Source organism: Pelodiscus sinensis, unplaced genomic scaffold (assembly GCF_049634645.1).
Source record: "Pelodiscus sinensis isolate JC-2024 unplaced genomic scaffold, ASM4963464v1 ctg170, whole genome shotgun sequence".
Taxonomy (NCBI): Eukaryota; Metazoa; Chordata; order Testudines; family Trionychidae; genus Pelodiscus; species Pelodiscus sinensis.
In genome coordinates, this window is record NW_027466026.1 from 13,488 (window position 1) to 35,268 (window position 21,781).

Consider the following 21,781-nt stretch of genomic DNA (forward strand, 5'->3'; position numbering starts at 1 on the left):
AACCCTAACCCTAACCCTAACCCTAACCCTAACCCTAACCCTAACCCTAACCCTAACCCTAACCCTAACCCTAACCCTAACCCTAACCCTAACCCTAACCCTAACCCTAACCCTAACCCTAACCCTAACCCTAACCCTAACCCTAACCCTAACCCTAACCCTAACCCTAACCCTAACCCTAACCCTAACCCTAACCCTAACCCTAACCCTAACCCTAACCCTAACCCTAACCCTAACCCTAACCCTAACCCTAACCCTAACCCTAACCCTAACCCTAACCCTAACCCTAACCCTAACCCTAACCCTAACCCTAACCCTAACCCTAACCCTAACCCTAACCCTAACCCTAACCCTAACCCTAACCCTAACCCTAACCCTAACCCTAACCCTAACCCTAACCCTAACCCTAACCCTAACCCTAACCCTAACCCTAACCCTAACCCTAACCCTAACCCTAACCCTAACCCTAACCCTAACCCTAACCCTAACCCTAACCCTAACCCTAACCCTAACCCTAACCCTAACCCTAACCCTAACCCTAACCCTAACCCTAACCCTAACCCTAACCCTAACCCTAACCCTAACCCTAACCCTAACCCTAACCCTAACCCTAACCCTAACCCTAACCCTAACCCTAACCCTAACCCTAACCCTAACCCTAACCCTAACCCTAACCCTAACCCTAACCCTAACCCTAACCCTAACCCTAACCCTAACCCTAACCCTAACCCTAACCCTAACCCTAACCCTAACCCTAACCCTAACCCTAACCCTAAGCCCAAACCCTAAAGCCCAAACCCTAAAGCCCAAACCCTAAAGCCCAAACCCTAAAGCCCAAACCCTAAAGCCCAAACCCTAAAGCCCAAACCCTAAAGCCCAAACCCTAAAGCCCAAACCCTAAAGCCCAAACCCTAAAGCCCAAACCCTAAAGCCCAAACCCTAAAGCCCAAACCCTAAAGCCCAAACCCTAAAGCCCAAACCCTAAAGCCCAAACCCTAAAGCCCAAACCCTAAAGCCCAAACCCTAAAGCCCAAACCCTAAAGCCCAAACCCTAAAGCCCAAACCCTAAAGCCCAAACCCTAAAGCCCAAACCCTAAAGCCCAAACCCTAAAGCCCAAACCCTAAAGCCCAAACCCTAAAGCCCAAACCCTAAAGCCCAAACCCTAAAGCCCAAACCCTAAAGCCCAAACCCTAAAGCCCAAACCCTAAAGCCCAAACCCTAAAGCCCAAACCCTAAAGCCCAAACCCTAAAGCCCAAACCCTAAAGCCCAAACCCTAAAGCCCAAACCCAGGTCTTTCCAGGCTACAGAGAATGACACCGCAACAGGAACAGGATTTCACATCGAGTTTATTTGGCAACAAAATGGCTTCCTTTTACAGCAACAGCTTACACATTTTGGACTGTGACCAATACTGCACAAGTCCTATGACATGCACAATAATAATGTTCCATTTTCAGAGTCTTACATGACATGGTGAACATACACAGCAAGCAACACCTTCTCATATCAAAACCTCTCCTCTACAATATCTTGGCCCGCATCTCTAGCCTTTGCGATCCGCGTGTCGCCTGGCAAACGGCCGGCATGGTTCCTCCTTAGCACTGTCTCGTGAAAAAAGTTAAGTCAAAGACTGTCCGGGACAGTCCCAACCCTGATGCAGTGCAGCGAAACAGCCGGAAGGCTGACGGTTTAAAAAAAAAGTCAGCCTTGCGGCTGTTTGACTGCACTGCATCAGGGTTTATCATCACTGCAGTGATGATGTACTTTATGACTTGGATGACAAAATGAGTCATCTCACCAAAACCCAAACTACACGTTACACTCTTACAAATACAGCACTTACAATACATCAAATGATATTGCACAACAATACATCAAATGATATAGCATGACAGATATTGCACGACAATACATCAAATGCACAACAATACATCAAATGATATTGCACGACAATACATCAAATGCACAACAATACATCAAATGATATAGCATGACAGATATTGCACGACAATACATCAAATGATATTGCACAACAATACATCAAATGCACGACAATACATCAAATGATATAGCATGACAGATATTGCACAATACATCAAATGCACGACAATACATCAAATGATATTGCACAACAATACATCAAATGATATAGCACTCCAAAACAAAAACACATACAGCACATTACAGTGCCCTCTTGTTACTTTGATGGCTAGAACACACAAAATTACTACAAATTTCATTTATTTTGACTTTTTGGTAAATGAACTTGACGTATCTACCGATTGGGATCGTGAAAATATTAACAATGACAACTCAGAACTTTGGTACTAGCCATCAAGACAAGAGGACGCTGCAAATCACAAAGCGAGAAATACACAAACTCTACATCTTCCAACAAAGGCACGCCAAATTCTTCTCCGGACATGTAAAAATGTTCAAATCCCACCAAAGAGGAAGACTTCCTAGAGAAAGACAAAACAATTCTCACGGTTAATGCCTGTACGACAAACTCGAGCCGCTTCCGCTTCCAAAAACACACATATACAGTGTAGTGCAAGTGAATTTCCCCAGTGACATGCACCCGGTGAAATATGTTTCCCAAGCAAAATACACAGCACGCGCAACCCCTGATCGGAACCGTACTTAACTTGTAAATCCAAAAGCAAATCCTATGCAAACTCTACATCTTCCAAACCAGCAAAGATGCACCAAACTCTTCTCCGATAAGAGAGAAACCTTCAGATGGTACCGGTGGAGAACACTTCCTATGGAAATGAAAAACAATTCTTAGGGTTAAGGCCTATACAACAAAACACAAACCACCTCAGCTTGCAAATGGCCTCTATATAATCTAGCACAGGTAAAACTTCCCCAGTGACATGCACCCAGTGAAATACAACAAAACAAAACAAAACAAAAACTCCTGATCGAGGACTGTACTTAACTTGAGAATCTGAAAGCGAGTCTTCCAAACCGGCAAAGACGAGCCGACCTCTTCTGCGTCCGCACAGAAATCTTCAGAGCGCGCCGACGCGGAACGCTTCCTACGGAAATGAAAAACAATTCTCACGGTTAAGGCGCGCCCTACAAACGCAAACTACCTCAGCTTCCAAAGCGTGCACGTACATTTCGACGTACCACAGGTGAATTTCCCCAAGTGACACGCACCCGGTGAACCGCATTGCCCGAGCAAGACGCAGAGCGCGCGCCCCACAAAATCCAACCCCCGATCGAGAAGCGTACTTAACTTGAGAATCTGAAAGCGAGTCTTCCAAACCGGCAAAGACGAGCCGGCCTCTTCTTCGTTCGCAGAGAAAGCTTCAGAGCGCGCCGACGCGGAACGCTTCCTACGGAAATGAAAAACAATTCTCACGGTTAAGGCGCGCCCTACAAACGCAAACTACCTCAGCTTCCAAAGCGTGCACGTACATTTCGACGTGCCACAGGTGAATTTCCCCAAGTGACACGCACCCGGTGAACCGCATTGCCCGAGCAAGACGCAGAGCGCGCGCCCCACAAAATCCAACCCCCGATCGAGAAGCGTACTTAACTTGGGAATCTGAAAGCGAGTCTTCCAAACCGGCAAAGACGAGCCGGCCTCTTCTTCGTTCGCAGAGAAAGCTTCAGAGCGCGCCGACGCGGAACGCTTCCTACGGAAATGAAAAACAATTCTCACGGTTAAGGCGCGCCCTACAAACGCAAACTACCTCAGCTTCCAAAGCGTGCACGTACATTTCGACGTACCACAGGTGAATTTCCCCAAGTGACACGCACCCGGTGAACCGCATTGCCCGAGCAAGACGCAGAGCGCGCGCCCCACAAAATCCAACCCCCGATCGAGAAGCGTACTTAACTTGGGAATCTGAAAGCGAGTCTTCCAAACCGGCAAAGACGAGCCGGCCTCTTCTTCGTTCGCAGAGAAAGCTTCAGAGCGCGCCGACGCGGAACGCTTCCTACGGAAATGAAAAACAATTCTCACGGTTAAGGCGCGCCCTACAAACGCAAACTACCTCAGCTTCCAAAGCGTGCACGTACATTTCGACGTACCACAGGTGAATTTCCCCAAGTGACACGCACCCGGTGAACCGCATTGCCCGAGCAAGACGCAGAGCGCGCGCCCCACAAAATCCAACCCCCGATCGAGAAGCGTACTTAACTTGGGAATCTGAAAGCGAGTCTTCCAAACCGGCAAAGACGAGCCGGCCTCTTCTTCGTTCGCAGAGAAAGCTTCAGAGCGCGCCGACGCGGAACGCTTCCTACGGAAATGAAAAACAATTCTCACGGTTAAGGCGCGCCCTACAAACGCAAACTACCTCAGCTTCCAAAGCGTGCACGTACATTTCGACGTACCACAGGTGAATTTCCCCAAGTGACACGCACCCGGTGAACCGCATTGCCCGAGCAAGACGCAGAGCGCGCGCCCCACAAAATCCAACCCCCGATCGAGAAGCGTACTTAACTTGGGAATCTGAAAGCGAGTCTTCCAAACCGGCAAAGACGAGCCGGCCTCTTCTTCGTTCGCAGAGAAAGCTTCAGAGCGCGCCGACGCGGAACGCTTCCTACGGAAATGAAAAACAATTCTCACGGTTAAGGCGCGCCCTACAAACGCAAACTACCTCAGCTTCCAAAGCGTGCACGTACATTTCGACGTGCCACAGGTGAATTTCCCCAAGTGACACGCACCCGGTGAACCGCATTGCCCGAGCAAGACGCAGAGCGCGCGCCCCACAAAATCCAACCCCCGATCGAGAAGCGTACTTAACTTGGGAATCTGAAAGCGAGTCTTCCAAACCGGCAAAGACGAGCCGGCCTCTTCTTCGTTCGCAGAGAAAGCTTCAGAGCGCGCCGACGCGGAACGCTTCCTACGGAAATGAAAAACAATTCTCACGGTTAAGGCGCGCCCTACAAACGCAAACTACCTCAGCTTCCAAAGCGTGCACGTACATTTCGACGTACCACAGGTGAATTTCCCCAAGTGACACGCACCCGGTGAACCGCACTGCCCGAGCAAAACGCAGAGCGCGCGCCCCACAAAATCCAACCCCCGATCGAGAAGCGTACTTAACTTGAGAATCTGAAAGCGAGTCTTCCAAACCGGCAAAGACGAGCCGGCCTCTTCTTCGTTCGCAGAGAAAGCTTCAGAGCGCGCCGACGCGGAACGCTTCCTACGGAAATGAAAAACAATTCTCACGGTTAAGGCGCGCCCTACAAACGCAAACTACCTCAGCTTCCAAAGCGTGCACGTACATTTCGACGTACCACAGGTGAATTTCCCCAAGTGACACGCACCCGGTGAACCGCACTGCCCGAGCAAAACGCAGAGCGCGCGCCCCACAAAATCCAACCCCCGATCGAGAAGCGTACTTAACTTGAGAATCTGAAAGCGAGTCTTCCAAACCGGCAAAGACGAGCCGGCCTCTTCTTCGTTCGCAGAGAAAGCTTCAGAGCGCGCCGACGCGGAACGCTTCCTACGGAAATGAAAAACAATTCTCACGGTTAAGGCGCGCCCTACAAACGCAAACTACCTCAGCTTCCAAAGCGTGCACGTACATTTCGACGTACCACAGGTGAATTTCCCCAAGTGACACGCACCCGGTGAACCGCATTGCCCGAGCAAAACGCAGAGCGCGCGCCCCACAAAATCCAACCCCCGATCGAGAAGCGTACTTAACTTGAGAATCTGAAAGCGAGTCTTCCAAACCGGCAAAGACGAGCCGGCCTCTTCTTCGTTCGCAGAGAAATCTTCAGAGCGCGCCGACGCGGAACGCTTCCTATGGAAATGAAAAACAATTCTCACGGTTAAGGCACATATAACAAACATAAACCTTTGCTTCCAAAACACATGTGCTATGTTATGTATGTGAATTTCCCCAGTGACATGCACTCCTCCACTGTGGGGGGGTGACTCGTCTCCTGCAGAAAGTAAAGTGTAACGGTTATGTAACAACACAGCGGGAGGGTTAGGAGCAGGGGTGGAACGCTGCCTGCTGCCGGAAGTAACCGGCTGCCAGTGCTCACCCTGCACCACCGCCTCCTCCATAAGTGGCTGGTCAACAGTCCCACATCCTAGGACAGTGACCTCGGTGGACTCCACAGGAATACTTTCCAGGAATTCCTCATAGCCTCGAATGCTCCTCAGCCTGTAGCTCTCCCACCTGCTGCCTGAGAGATTCCACCAGCAGGCACCTTTCACAACGGTTGTCTCCCCCAGCCTGGAGATCGCTCAGTGGGAATTGCAAGCCACAAATACTGCAACACCACACCAGGACTTGGGTAGAGGCATCCATGCTCAGGTTCTCTGTCTGGATACAGGCACAGGTGGAGGAGACAGGAGAAGTATTGGCACAAGCGCTTCGGGTCTTCATCACCATCAGTCGCTCCCTCTGCTCAACTCCCTCTTCAACTCCCCTGTCTGCTTCGCTCCCCTGGTCGCACTGCTCTAGCTTTTTAAAGCCTGCTTGCCTAGATCAGGCCTGCCCCCTTCTGAGTCACACAGGGGAAGGCTGAGCCTGAGGCTAATCAGAAGCAATCAAGGGAACAATGGCAGGCTCTCAGTCCCAACTGCCACAGAAGCTGAAACTGAAACTGCTAGCACTCACCTGGAATCAGACTCTCAATTCACACTTCAAACAGTCAGGCGCACACACACACCACAGCTTGTACTCTCACCGGGTAGCCTCTTCGGCGGTGGGGTCGCTTTGCTCTCCCTCTTCAACTCCCCTGTCTGCAGTCCCCTGTCCGCTTAATGATGTGTGTTTTGCAGAATGGCGATCGGAAACAATTCCCCGTATCATCTTCCCACATGAATTAAATACGCTACAAATAACATAAAATGCAATTAAATCGCATTACAAAAATGAGAACAGAAGAATGGTACTTTAACCAAAAATACAGCCCAGCGCTACCCGATATCAACACTCACCATGATCGTAGGAGTGCCTAGCTACACCTCCTCAGAGCAACCCAAAGCTGAATGACTCCCTGGGCCTAGATGCCCAGCTTAAATGCTACCATAAGCTCCGCCCCTCAATATCCCAGCATGCCTTGAGGCCAAAGGAAGGTATAAATGCAGACTCATAGGCCGCAGACTCCCTTTACTTCATTTCTACATTAGCAGCGGCAAGAGCTGCTCATGCTGAAGCATTTATCATCTGTTCGCCTAACAAATACTATTCTCCACAGACTCAAACTCTGTGACCAGGTGAGCCTACAGTCATCCTATTTCAGGTTCCTAAAAGGAAAACCTTGCCCCCAGAAAGGGGGGGGGTTCTCAGGGCGTACGTAGCTACTGGGGGCTGAAATAGCTACTTTAGATGTAGTGAAGGGGATGTTTGAACCGGAGTATATGCAGAGTGTAGGAAACATTACTTGGCTGGTGCCAGAGAGGATACACACTGCCTCATTCTCAAGATGAAGTGGGGGGGGGGGGTTGTTCCCTGTTGTAGTGCCAGGCCACCTGATACAAACAAGAAACCCACCGTGCCCCCCAGAGCCAATATGATGGGCAAATGGCAACCTGTGAGAACTTTGATGATGTGAGGTTCGGCACTGGCCACCGCTTCCTTTCAGGCTCCCTCCCCCCATCTCTTCTAGACCCCACTGCCTCCCCAATACTTAATTTTCATACACAAAGGTCTCAGACCTCAATCCTGACACAAATTAGAAAGTGGGTGGCCAAGTATGGAGCGGCAGCTGCTAGGAGAGTGCTCAGTTCTAAAGGCAACCCCGCCCTCCACACACACACACACACCGGCACCACTGGTAAAGGACAAAGGTAGCAATTACCTTGGAGCCATTCCATTTCAAATGTCCCATGGGCCTGAGACACCGCCACTGTTACCAGAATCACAGTAGGACTAATGCAGGCTTCCTGCCCACCTTCACTATGCACATCACACAGAAGCGACTGGCACGGTCCATACGCCCCTCTACGTCGGTCTCACCACACGCCGCCCACACCCTCCGTGCCAACTCCACCCCTCCCGTTAGTCTGCAACCGGCACAAACGGTGCATGCAAGCACCAGTTCGTGAAAACTCCCTAGCCCCTCCACCTACAAGCCACTGCCAGAAGGGTGTATGAGTCCCTTTCGTGTCTCAGTGGAGGTAAACACAAAACCCCTCACCCCTTCCCACACACCTCAAAAAACTCTCCCAGAGCCAGACCCCTTACTCTTGCCCAAACCCGAGGCCCAGTCTGAGGAAACTGAGTGTACGTGGAGGACAACTAGCAACAGACACAGGAGAAATTGAGTGAGAGTGAATTGGCCTGTTATTTTGAAATAACTATTCCCCAGAGCTGTGTCTAGACGGGCCAGTTTTTCTGGAAAAATCAGCCGCTTTTCTGGAAAAACTTGCCAGCCGTCTACACTGGCCGCTTGAATTTCCACAAAAGCACTGACTTCCTACTGTAAGAAATCAGTGTTTCTTGCGGAAATACTATTCTGCTCCCTTTTGCGCAAAAGGGCCAGTGTACACAGCTCAGATTTGTTTTCCACAAAAGAGCCCCGATCACAAAAATGGCGATCGGGGCTTTTTTGCGGAAAAGCGCGTCTAGATTGGCAAGAATGCTTTTACACAAAAAGTGCTTTTGCGGAAAAGCGTCTGTGCCAATCTAGACGTTCTGTGCTGAAAATGCCTTTAACGGAAAACTTTCAGCGGCTGAATCCCGACGCCTGGGGCAGAGCAGCTGGGGTGCTGCCGGGTTGGTCCCGTGGCGCCGCCCCTGGGGTCCCCGAGTCAGCACCCTAGCTGCTCTGCCCCTGGCTTCCTGGAATCAGCCGCTGATCTGTTTCAGCAGCGGCTGAATCGGGGACCCCTGGGGCAGAGCAGCTGGGGTCCTGCCGGGTTGGTCCCGCAGCGCCGTCCTTTGGCGCTGCGGGACCAACCCGGCACCGCTCCAGCTGCTCTAGGGGCAGCGCTACGAGACCAACGTGGCAGCGCCCCAGATGCTCTGCTCCAGGCTTCCCCGATTCAGCTGCTGGTCAGTTTCAGCAGCAGCTGAATGGGGGAAGCCTGTCGGGTTGCCCCAGCACTTCCGGGTTCCCGATGGTGCCGGACCATCAGGAGTCCCGGAGCATTGGATGCCGGACTAATGGAGTTTTACTGTATTTTGAAAAATATTTTCAAATACTTTAACCCCCAAAATACCTTATTTGAAATAATTTCCCAGTGTGAACATAGCCAAACATTACAGCTACGCTGCAATGCTATTTCCATATACTCAAGAATCCCAAAATATCAATCACTCGTCTTCACAGCAAACTTGGTTTTTTTGGATTCATTATGCCAAGGTCCCTGTAAATATCATTCTACGAGGCAAAAGGGACCTTTTCTTAGAGCACTTTATTTTGAAATTTGGCATCATGTAGACAGCACCAAATGATGAAATAAGATAAGATACACAATTTGAGCGATACAAATTGTGTATCTTATCTCAATGCTATTTCAAAATGGCTTATTTCAAGTACTCTGTAGAACTCTGAGGGTGAAGGAGGGGTAAAGAGAGTCTCAAAGGTTCTCCCTCCACCCGCTTTCCTCTCTCAGGTTCTTTCCCCAGCCCCTCCCCAGTTACTTTGACCCCAAATAAAAAACACACCCACTTTATTGTTTCCAAAAAACAATGTCAGTTTTATTGTATCTGCGATGGGGGAGGGGGAGAGGATTAAGAGAGGGAAGGCAAAGAGGGGCAAGGCACAGGCCCCTAGTGGGGAGGTCTGGGGAGCGTGTCACTGGGGTCCTTGTGAGAAACTTTCCCTCAGGGCCTCCCAGATGTGCACCCCCACCTGAAGAGCCTGCTGGATGGCAGCTGTGTGCAGCTGTTCAAAGGGCCTGCTGACCGGGCCTGCCTTTGCTTCCTCCCCCTTCAGATCACAAATATTGTGGAGCACAGAACACTGGCCACTACTTGGGGGAATGTTCCACTCCCCAACATCCAGCCGGGTGACAAGACATCTCAACCTATGGGGGGAGGAATAGCTCAGTGGTTTGAGCATTACCCTGTTAAACCCAGGGTTCTGAGCTCAACCCTTGAGGAGGCCATTTAGGGATCTGGGGCAAATCTGTCAGGGATGGTACTTGGTCCTGCCATGAGGGCAGGGGACTGGACTCAATGACCTATCAAGGTCCCTTCCAGCTCTATGAGATAGGTATAGCTCCATATATTTATTTATATTAACCTCACCTTGAGACACCCTCCACGACAGGGCAGGCCCGGCAAAGCCGGGCATTGAAGCATTCCTTGCTAGGGTCAAGGTGTCTGGTGTAAAGCTTCGTGAGCCAGGGCAACAGAGTGTAGGTCACATCCCCCACAATGCACAGTTGCATGTACACATCCCCCACCCTGATGATGAGGTCAGGGAATAAACTGCCTGCCTCCAGCTTCTGGAAGACTCTGGAGTCGCAGAAGATGTGAGCGTCACGTGCCTTCCTCGACCAGCCTAAGAAAATGTCGGTAAACTGCCCACGGTGGTTGAGAGGGCCTGTGGGACCATGGAGAAGTAACCTCCTAGTTTATATACACAGACATCGGGGCTCGGGCACCGATGTGGGTGCCATCAATAATATCACCGCCGCACGGTTCCGTGTTGCTGAGGTGGATGACCCTGAGCAGCTGGATGGTGTTGATGGCCCGCATGTGACATAGTGCGGGTGCTGTCTACTTTGTAACCCGGTGTTCCCTCCTAGCTGTGTTGCTATGTGTGATTCCCAATGAGCATATTGGCCCCAGACACCTAAGTCTCAGCCTGAGCACATAACAAGGCTGTTCCCAGGGCGAGACAAAAGAAGAGAGGTGGGGTCGGCCATCAGGCTGGGGGGTAGGGCCTGGGAGTTGAGTTGGTCTAAAACATCCTCACTCCACCTAGCCCAGCCCAGACTGAGAAAGGGAGTGAAGCCCCTTCCCCTCGAGAGGACTAAGGCTGTCTGCCCTCGCTCCTATGTTAACATCTCTCCTATGCTATGCTGTGTCTCTGAGAAGAAATAAACCCTTTTACTCTACTGGCTGGCTGAGACACACATCTGGCTGTGGATGGGGGTGCAGGGTCAGGGGCTCCCCAACACACCATCACACCGCACCACCTGTAGCAGGAGACCAACAAACAGAGAATCACTGGGGTGCCTGAGCCCTGTGCAGGTCCCTCAGCCCACCCCTTCCCTGCCCACACATACCAGGAGCCACCCCCTACGTAGCCTATCCGTGGCAGGGCTGTGTGAGGGTGGGACTGAAAAATTGCCTGGGAAAGGGGCTTCACCACCCCCAACCACTCTTTCCCTAGGGTTCCCCATTCCAGCACTTCACACACCCCTTCCGGGACCTTAGCTGGAGAGCGCCACGCCTGCGTGACGTGGGCCCTGACGGTCGACTTTTCCACACCAAACTGGTTCCCGACACATCGGTAGCTGTCCGGCGTGGTGACCTTCCACACGGCAATGGTGACCCGCTTCTCCAGAGGGGAATGTGGGTCGCATGCGTGTCCCGTCGTGTGAGGGCAGGGGAGAGCCAGGAACACAGCTCCAGGAAGATCTCCTTCCTCGTGCAGAAATTCTGGAGCCGCTGTTGGTCATCCCAGAGCTCCATGTCGAGCTGGTCCCACCCGTCAGATCTAGTCTCCAGTGCAAGAAGCGGCGGTGCACAGCGTGGTGCAGCTGGAAGAGCTGCGCTCCCAGACAATCAGCTGGTGGTTGTGTTCCTGCGGGGCCAGGAGGGCAGCCTGCAGAAACTGCAGCACGATAGCTAAGGGCCGTCAAGTGCCCAGAGGCACCTCTAGCTCCACGACTGGCAAGCTGAGGTATCCGCAAGGGCAACCGGAGCAGTCAGAGCAAAGGCTTTGCTGTCCCTCCAGGGAAAGGAGAAGCACCCGAGAAATGGCTGTACGGCGGGGGGAGGGGGGGGGGAGGGTGTCACTTTGCTACCTTCAGAGGTTCCCTTATCCTGCTTCCCTGCTTTTCTAGCACAGGACCTAGGCCCATCCCTGGGGCAGATGGTGCTGTCTGCCCAGCCACTGATGGTGTCGACAGAGGGGGGTGGGATCAAGCCCACCATCCTGTACTCCCCAGGCAAATCCCTGCCCTATCCCTGAGTTCACTGGAGATCCCACTCTGTCTCCCTGCCTTCAGTGGGTCCCTTCTCCTGCCTTTCTAATGTGGGAGCCAGCTCCATCCCTGGGGTATCTATGTTGGCTGTTTGGCCGCTCCCAGGGTGGGTGGGACTTGGGCCCACCAGCCTGCCCTGCCCAGGCGAAAGGGTCTCAGATAGCCTCAAGCAGCAGCTCCCAGCAGTAATTGCTGACCCGATGCCCTGCCTGAAGTGGTTCTGCGTGGCCTTAAATGCAATTCTGCATCCAATCAGTGTGGACGCTTTAGTTTGAAATAGCTAAGTGCTTTTCGAAATAAGACTGCAGTGTAAACATACCCTAAGGGTATGTCTACACTGCAAGTTTCCTTCAGAAAAAGCTATTCTGGAAGATATCTTCTGGAAAAGCTGATTTTGGAAATAGCACATCCACATTAGGGGAGCTTATCGCAGACTAATTTTGAGGCTTCCCGGTAGTGTGGATGCTCTATCTCGATTTAGCGCCCCAGGATGCACTGGAAAGGACTAACTTTAGAATGAGGCGCTATTTTGACATAGCAGCAGTGGAGCGCCCACTCGCTCACCTGCTGCTGAAAAAGCTTTTTCAGAAGAGGCGTTTTTCCGACACTGGTAAACCTCATTCCATGAGGAATAAGCCCTCCATTGTTTCAATTTTCTTTTGAAATAACGCAATTGCTGTGTGGATGCTACTGTTGTTCTGCCAGAATAACGTCCCTTATTCCAGAAAAACGGCACAGTGTAGACACACCCTTAGGGTATGGCTACACTACAGCACTAATTGGAACTAACTTAGAATTAGTTAATTCTAACTAAGCTAATTAATTCGAATTAGTGCATCTAGACCTAAAAGCTAATTCGAATTAGCATTTTGCTAAATCAAAATAGCATGTCCACATTGAGTGGACCCTGAACCGAAGTTAAGGCTGGCCGGAACGAGTGCCTGCAGGGCATCAGGTTAGGACTTAGAGTGTGGAGCTGCTGCCTCCGGCTAGCCGAGGGCTGTGCTTAAAGGAACCCGACCCCCACCCCGGACAGACAGTTCTCAGGGTTCCCCGCTTGCTTGTTTACCTCGATGAGGGACAGCAAAGCAGTCCTGTCTTGGAGTGCCCTGAGTGCCCACACTTGGCACATCACAGCACTCGGCCATCAGCCCGGCTGCACTTGCCGCAGCCTGCCATCCAAGGGGATCAATTGGGGGGATCCAGGCGGCCCTGCAGGAGAGCTTCCACCCTGAGGAGCCCGCAGAGCCACCCCAGTCCTCCCCATCGGGGGCTCGTGCCCCATTCCTCCCTCACCTCCTTCCACTTACCCCTCCCTAGTCCCCCTTCCTGATGTAAAAAATAAATGACACGTGGGTTGTTAAATAAAGAGACTTTCTATTTTTGAAAACTGAGGGGTGGGGATTAACCTCTGGGGAGACTGGGAAAAGGTGGTGGGAGAGGGGAAGAGAGATGGTGGGAGAGGGGAGGTGGAAACCTGGGAAGAGGGAGCTGGAAGAGGGAAGCCAGGAGAGGAGGAGGAGGGGAAGTATAAAACTATGGTACACCATATCTTCAGTACTGTGTACAGATGTGATCTCCTCACCTCAAAAAAGCTATTTTGGCCTTGGAAAGGGTTCAGAAAAGGGCAACTACAATGATCAGGGGTTTGGAACAGGTCCCATATGAAGAGAGGCTAAAGAGACTGGGACTTTTCAGCTTAGAAAAGAGGAGACTGAGGGGGATATGATAGAGGTCTATAAAATCATGAGTGGTGTGGAGAGGGTGAATAAAGAAAAGTTATTCATTAGTTCTCATAATAGAAGGACTAGAGTACACCAAATGAAATGAATGGACAGCAGGCTTAAAACTAATAAGCAAAAGTTGTTCTTCTCACAGCACATAGTCAACCTGTGGAACTCCTTGCCGCAGGAGGCTGTAAAGGCTGTCCAAACTACCGGATGCTCTTTCCAAAAAAAAAAAAAAAAAAAAAGCGCACCCGGAAGTGCTCCTGGCAGGGCATGGGGGCAGCCTTTATTTCCAGGTGCTGCTGCATGCCCTTCCCAGAGACGTGTGCTTAAAGGGAACCCCAGGACAGCCTGCACTGATTCCTCTGCAAGGGCGGCAGAAACCCCCCCGCGTGTGCTCTCACTCACTAAGGTCTGTAGCTGAGGGTAGTATATCCTTTAGCCCTTTCTCCCGCTCTTCCCTCTCTATTGGGCCCTCTTCTACAAGAACACTGAGTCAGTCAGCCATGACGCACCACCGCTCTCCCTTGAATGGAGGCCTTGAATCTCTATCCATGCTCTGTTGAACCGCCTACTGCCCCTTCACCAGTCCCCAAGCCACCAGGCTCCGTGACCCAGCAGGAAGCTCTCTGCCTCAGAAGAAACCTACGGCCAGGACGCTTGAAGATTTCAAAGCACGCATCTCTTACTCACACAGAGCCATGGGAAGGCCCAACGCTGAGGAAATTTCACGTGTCCCGAGAATCACGTCCAGGCAGCTCAAGTCCATCTCGGACGGTTTCTTCTCCGCCCATGGCCCCGCACTGACTCCTCTGCAAGGGCGGCAGAAAAAGCCCCGCGTGAACTCTCACTCGCTAAGGTCTGTGGCTGTGGGTATTCTATCCTTTAGCCCTTTCCCCCGCTCTTCCCTCTCTATCGGGCCCTCTTCTACAAGAACACTGAGTCAGTCAGCCATGACGCACCACCGCTCTCCCTTGCGCGACTGGCGTACCTGCAGAATTCCCGTTGGCTCCTCAGCCCTTAACCCGTGGAGATGCTCACCTGGAATGCCTGCACGTGTGCCGTACAAGGAGACGGCAGAAGCAGAGCAAGGACAAAGACACAGACAGAAACAGTCAGACAGACAACGTATTGGCCAATACGAGAGAGCAACAAGAGAGAAACACATGAGAGGCAGCCAGAAGCTTTACCACCTTGCGTCTTCCTCCTCGAGCCAAGCGTCCTCTGAGGAGGACACCGTGTCCCAGAGAAACTAGCACCCCTGACAAACGGGAGCCCTGTTTCTCCCACGACCAAGGAAGCACCTCGGGAACCTCCGCTCGGACTCGCTATCTAAGCAAACGTGACTTCCCTTCCTAGAGCCGAGTGGGCCGTAAGCCGAGAGATTTCCAGACCCGACACTTATCTCCGTGTCAGCGACGGCTGCTCCGCTCCCAGACGGACGGTTCGCGCCTCGCTTCGACCAAGCTCCCGAGCTCGCTGTTCTCGTTTCCGTTCCATCCCCAGACGGGAGGACACCGGGAGGGTTGACTTCTTATCGCTCGCTACCGAACACAGCAGAGGGGGAAAACCAACCAAACAACTTAGCGTTTCAGTCCGCAAGGACGCGGCATCGCTTCTCCTCCCACCATCGCACCGCAGCCTCCCACCATCGGCCACCCCCTCCCGCTGCCACTACAGGACCGCAGAGAGAAAGGAGGCCTTGAATCTCTATCCACGCTCTGTTGAACCGCCTACTGCCCCTTCACCAGTCCCCAAGCCACCAGGCTCCGTGACCCAGCAGGAAGCTCTCTGCCTCAGAAGAAACCTACGGCCAGGACGCTTGAAGATTTCAAAGCACGCATCTCTTACTCACACAGAGCCATGGGAAGGCCCAACGCTGAGGAAATTTCACGTGTCCCGAGAATCACGTCCAGGCAGCTCAAGTCCATCTCGGACGGTTTCTTCTCCGCCCATGGCCCCGCACTGACTCCTCTGCAAGGGCGGCAGAAAAAGCCCCGCGTGAACTCTCACTCGCTAAGGTCTGTGGCTGTGGGTATTCTATCCTTTAGCCCTTTCCCCCGCTCTTCCCTCTCTATCGGGCCCTCTTCTACAAGAACACTGAGTCAGTCAGCCATGACGCACCACCGCTCTCCCTTGCGCGACTGGCGTACCTGCAGAATTCCCGTTGGCTCCTCAGCCCTTAACCCGTGGAGATGCTCACCTGGAATGCCTGCACGTGTGCCGTACAAGGAGACGGCAGAAGCAGAGCAAGGACAAAGACACAGACAGAAACAGTCAGACAGACAACGTATTGGCCAATACGAGAGAGCAACAAGAGAGAAACACATGAGAGGCAGCCAGAAGCTTTACCACCTTGCGTCTTCCTCCTCGAGCCAAGCGTCCTCTGAGGAGGACACCGTGTCCCAGAGAAACTAGCACCCCTGACAAACGGGAGCCCTGTTTCTCCCACGACCAAGGAAGCACCTCGGGAACCTCCGCTCGGACTCGCTATCTAAGCAAACGTGACTTCCCTTCCTAGAGCCGAGTGGGCCGTAAGCCGAGAGATTTCCAGACCCGACACTTATCTCCGTGTCAGCGACGGCTGCTCCGCTCCCAGACGGACGGTTCGCGCCTCGCTTCGACCAAGCTCCCGAGCTCGCTGTTCTCGTTTCCGTTCCATCCCCAGACGGGAGGACACCGGGAGGGTTGACTTCTTATCGCTCGCTACCGAACACAGCAGAGGGGGAAAACCAACCAAACAACTTAGCGTTTCAGTCCGCAAGGACGCGGCATCGCTTCTCCTCCCACCATCGCACCGCAGCCTCCCACCATCGGCCACCCCCTCCCGCTGCCACTACAGGACCGCGGAGAGAAAGGAGGCCTTGAATCTCTATCCACGCTCTGTTGAACCGCCTACTGCCCCTTCACCAGTCCCCAAGCCACCAGGCTCCGTGACCCAGCAGGAAGCTCTCTGCCTCAGAAGAAACCTACGGCCAGGACGCTTGAAGATTTCAAAGCACGCATCTCTTACTCACACAGAGCCATGGGAAGGCCCAACGCTGAGGAAATTTCACGTGTCCCGAGAATCACGTCCAGGCAGCTCAAGTCCATCTCGGACGGTTTCTTCTCCGCCCATGGCCCCGCACTGACTCCTCTGCAAGGGCGGCAGAAAAAGCCCCGCGTGAACTCTCACTCGCTAAGGTCTGTGGCTGTGGGTATTCTATCCTTTAGCCCTTTCCCCCGCTCTTCCCTCTCTATCGGGCCCTCTTCTACAAGAACACTGAGTCAGTCAGCCATGACGCACCACCGCTCTCCCTTGCGCGACTGGCGTACCTGCAGAATTCCCGTTGGCTCCTGAGCCCTTAACCCGTGGAGATGCTCACCTGGAATGCCTGCACGTGTGCCGTACAAGGAGACGGCAGAAGCAGAGCAAGGACAAAGACACAGACAGAAACAGTCAGACAGACAACGTATTGGCCAATACGAGAGAGCAACAAGAGAGAAACACATGAGAGGCAGCCAGAAGCTTTACCACCTTGCGTCTTCCTCCTCGAGCCAAGCGTCCTCTGAGGAGGACACCGTGTCCCAGAGAAACTAGCACCCCTGACAAACGGGAGCCCTGTTTCTCCCACGACCAAGGAAGCACCTCGGGAACCTCCGCTCGGACTCGCTATCTAAGCAAACGTGACTTCCCTTCCTAGAGCCGAGTGGGCCGTAAGCCGAGAGATTTCCAGACCCGACACTTATCTCCGTGTCAGCGACGGCTGCTCCGCTCCCAGACGGACGGTTCGCGCCTCGCTTCGACCAAGCTCCCGAGCTCGCTGTTCTCGTTTCCGTTCCATCCCCAGACGGGAGGACACCGGGAGGGTTGACTTCTTATCGCTCGCTACCGAACACAGCAGAGGGGGAAAACCAACCAAACAACTTAGCGTTTCAGTCCGCAAGGACGCGGCATCGCTTCTCCTCCCACCATCGCACCGCAGCCTCCCACCATCGGCCACCCCCTCCCGCTGCCACTACAGGACCGCGGAGAGAAAGGAGGCCTTGAATCTCTATCCACGCTCTGTTGAACCGCCTACTGTCCCTTCACCAGTCCCCAAGCCACCAGGGTCCGTGACCCAGCAGGAAGCTCTCTGCCTCAGAAGAAACCTACTGCCAGGACGCTTGAAGATTTCAAAGCACGTATCTCTTACTCACACAGAGCCATGGGAAGGCCCAACGCTGAAGACCCTTCACGTGTCCCGAGAATCACGTCCAGGCAGCTCAAGTCCATCTCGGACGGTTTCTTCTCCGCCCACTGTCCCTCACTGATTCCTCTGCAAGGGCGGCAGAAAAAGCCCAGCGTGAGCTCTCACTCACTAAGGTCTGTGGCTGTGGGAATTCTATCCTTTAGGCCCATGGTCACCAACCAGTAGATAGCAAGCTACCGCTAGATCTCAGTGGCTCTAGGAGTATCTCTTGAGCCCTCTCTGAACTGCACGCCTGCGCAGTACATACATTAGCTTTCCTCATTCGAGGAGCAGCTACTCACCGAGCAACAACACAGGTGAGTAGCTGCGAGGAATGGTGGGACCTGGGAGGTCTGGAGGGCTGAAACACCCCAGCCAGCTGTCTGTGGCTTTCAGCAGAAAGAGGCTGCCCCGCAGTCCAGCTGATCTGCGGCTTCTCTTCTGCGCTTGCCCACGTGGAGCTTGGTGCACTCTGGCTGAGTGCCATGGCCAGCTCTCCGGGCAGCCACTTCCCTTCCCTCCAGCCCGGATTGGCTGGTGTAGGGAACTCCCTGCCCCCAACCTTGTTCCCTCCCCTCTGCCCCAAATCTTTCCCCCTCCCTCCTGGACCCGTTCCCTCTCCCTTGCCCCCCCATCCCACTGTATAAACCGTCCCCCCCTCTGCAGAAACCTGTCCCCCGGCAGCCTGCCCCCCCTGCAGAAACCAGTTCCCTCTGGCACCCTGTCTCCTACTGCAGAAACCTGTCCCCCTGCCTTCCCCACTATAGAAACCTGTCCCCCCCCAGCACCCTGTCCCCTGCTGCAGAAACCTGTCCTGGCACTCTGCCCCCTCTTCCCTGCCCCCACTGGCACCCTGTTCCCTGCCCCAGAACGCACTAGCACCCCTCCCCAGTACTGTGTCCCCTGCTCCCAAAGGACTTTTCTATGGGTCAGTGACCCCTGTCTCAAGGCAGGTTCCCTGCCATTCTTATAAATAAAGACAATGTAGAAACTTTTTGTGTTTAACACAACATTTTATTTAAAAATGAAGCTTGGCCAACAAACCCCAAATTGGGGCCAAGCCCCCATCTGGCCACAACCACTCCTGCACTCCCCCTTCCCCAGACCCTAGATCTGAGCCTATCAAACACTGGAACCCCCTGCCCTGAGCCCCTCACATACCCCAACCCAAATTCCTGCATTCTCACATCCACAAGCCTGTGACTTGCTTAGTATCCCGACACTGCCCAGCCTGGAACCCCCTCCCCGAGCCAGTGCTCAGGGAGCTCCGTGCGGAAAAAAAGTGGAAGCCATTTTTATGCTAATGAAGCGGGGGAGATTTAAATCCCCACTTCATTAGCAACTGCGATACGTCTAATTTACATCCCTTTTCCGAAAAGTCTAGACGTAGCCTAGGAGTTTTTCAGGATTCTGGAGATATCCCAGAAAAACTCTTCCGCATCCAGGGTTGCGTTTGCTCTTCCGCTTGTTTAGTGGAAGAGCAATCAGGCTCTTTCGGTCACCCCTATATTCCTCTTTCCACAAGGAATAAGGTGGCTTCCAAAAGAAGGGGTTTTTTTCTGACATTTGGTCCAGTCTAGACAGGCAAAATGTTGGAAAAACCTCAATCTACAGAAGAATTGTTTTTTTTAAAGAAAAGCAGCAGTAGAAGGATTGGGGACAGCAAGTGATGGAGAGGAGGAGAATAGAGAGAGCGGGGATTCAAGGAAGGGACGGGGCGGTAAATCTTGGCTTGGTCTGTCATTTAAAAAGTGATCTTGGGTGTAAAAAGGTTTGTTGACCACTGCTTTAGACCTACCCCCCTCCCCCCGCCCCTCTGTATCGGGTCCATTACAACAACACTGAGTCAGTCTGCCATGACGCACCACCGCTCCCCCTTGCGCGACTGGCGTACCTGCATAATTCCCATTAGCTCCTGGGCCCTTAACCCGTAGAGATGCTCACCTAGAATGCCTGTAAGTGTCCTGTACAAGGACACAGCAGAAGCAGAGCAAGGACAAAGACACAGACAGAAACAGACAGACAGAACGTATTGGCCAATACGAGAGAGCAACAAGAGAGAAACAAATGAGAGGCAGTTTGGGTGGGAGGAGAGGGATTGAATACACTTGGTGGTCAGGGAAGGGGGTGCAGGTTGAGGAGGGGCTGTTGTATGGACTGGGGCGTGGGGGAAGAGGGTTGGGCAGGGGTGTAGAATGGACTGGGGGACGGGGGAAGAGGATTGCAGGTTCGGCAAGAGATGTTGAATGGACTGGGAGTGGGGAAAGGGGTGCAGATTGGACAGGGGGTGAAGAATGGACTGGGGGTGGGAGAAGAGGGTGCAGATTGGGCTGGGGGTGTAGAATGGACTGGGGGTGGGGAAAGGGGGTGCAGATTGGGCAGGGGTGCAGATTGGGGTGCAGATTGGGCAGGGGGTGTAGAATGGATTGGGGGATGGAGGAAGAGGGTTGCAGATTGGGCAGGGGGTGTAGAATGGACTGGGGGGTGGGGAAGGGGGTGCAGGTTGGGCAGGGGGTATAGAATGGACTGGGGGATGGGGGAAGAGGGTTGCAGATTGGGCAGGGAGTGTTGAATGGACTGGGGGTGGGGGAAGGGGGTGCAAATTGGGCAGGGGGTGTAGAATGGACTGGGGGTGGGGGAAGGAGTGCAGGTCGGGCAGGGGGTGTAGAATGGACGGGGGTGGGAGAAGGGGGTGCAGGTCGGGCAGGAGGTGTAGAATGGACTGGGGGGGTGGGGGAAGGGGGTGCAGGTTGGGCAGGGGGTGTAGAATGGACTGGGGGGTGGGGGAAGGGGTGCAGGTCGCGCAGGGGGTGTAGAATGGACTGGGGGATGGAGGAAGAGGGTTGCAGATTGGGCAGAGGGTGTAGAATGGACTGGGGGGTGAGAGAAGGGGTGCAGGTCGGGCAGGGGGTGTAGAATGGACTGGGGGTGGGGAAGGGGGTGCAGATTGGGCAGGGGTGGGGGAAGGGGTGCAGTTCGGGCAGGGGGTGTAGAATGGACTGGGGGGTGGGGGAAGGGGGTGCAGGTCGGGCAGGGGGTGTAGAATGGACTGGGGGATGGGGGAAGAGGGTTGCAGATTGGGCAGGGGGTGTAGAATGGACTGGGGGGTGGGGGAAGGGGGTGCAGGTCGGGCAGGGGGTGTAGAATGGACTGGGGGGTGGGGGAAGGGGGTGCAGGTCAGGCAGGGGGTGTAGAATGGACTGGGGGGTGGGGGAAGGGGGTGCAGGTCAGGCAGGGGGTGTAGAATGGACTGGGGGGTGGGGGAAGAGGGTTGCAGATTGGGCAGGGGGTGTAGAATGGACTGGGGGGTGGGGGAAGGGGTGCAGGTCGCGCAGGGGGTGTAGAATGGACTGGGGGATGGAGGAAGAGGGTTGCAGATTGGGCAGAGGGTGTAGAATGGACTGGGGGGTGAGAGAAGGGGTGCAGGTCGGGCAGGGGGTGTAGAATGGACTGGGGGTGGGGAAGGGGGTGCAGATTGGGCAGGGGTGGGGGAAGGGGTGCAGTTCGGGCAGGGGGTGTAGAATGGACTGGGGGGTGGGGGAAGGGGGTGCAGGTCGGGCAGGGGGTGTAGAATGGACTGGGGGATGGGGGAAGAGGGTTGCAGATTGGGCAGGGGGTGTAGAATGGACTGGGGGGTGGGGGAAGGGGGTGCAGGTCGGGCAGGGGGTGTAGAATGGACTGGGGGGTGGGGGAAGGGGGTGCAGGTCAGGCAGGGGGTGTAGAATGGACTGGGGGGTGGGGGAAGGGGTG

At 53.6% G+C, this 21,781-nt stretch overlaps 1 protein-coding gene across 9 annotated transcripts in view; it reads right to left on the reverse strand.

Moving 5' to 3' along the window:
- Nucleotides 1–4,665: 4,665 nt before the first annotated feature.
- Nucleotides 4,666–21,781, reverse strand: part of LOC102450277 (uncharacterized) — a 34,393-nt gene continuing 17,277 nt past the window's right edge. The window contains exons 2-8 of one of the 9 annotated variants that reach the window (XR_012900279.1): nt 18,000–18,118; nt 17,539–17,688; nt 16,838–16,956; nt 15,676–16,526; nt 11,304–15,364; nt 6,672–6,818; nt 4,666–5,773 (exon numbers count right to left, since the gene is read on the reverse strand). The gene's annotated coding sequence lies outside the window, so the exon portion shown is untranslated. Of the gene's footprint in view, nt 5,774–6,671; nt 6,819–8,910; nt 11,080–11,303; nt 15,365–15,675; nt 16,527–16,837; nt 17,689–17,999; nt 18,119–21,781 lie in introns of those variants that run through there. The other 8 variants (XR_012900280.1, XR_012900278.1, XR_012900273.1 and 5 more) reach the window with 8 other exon arrangements.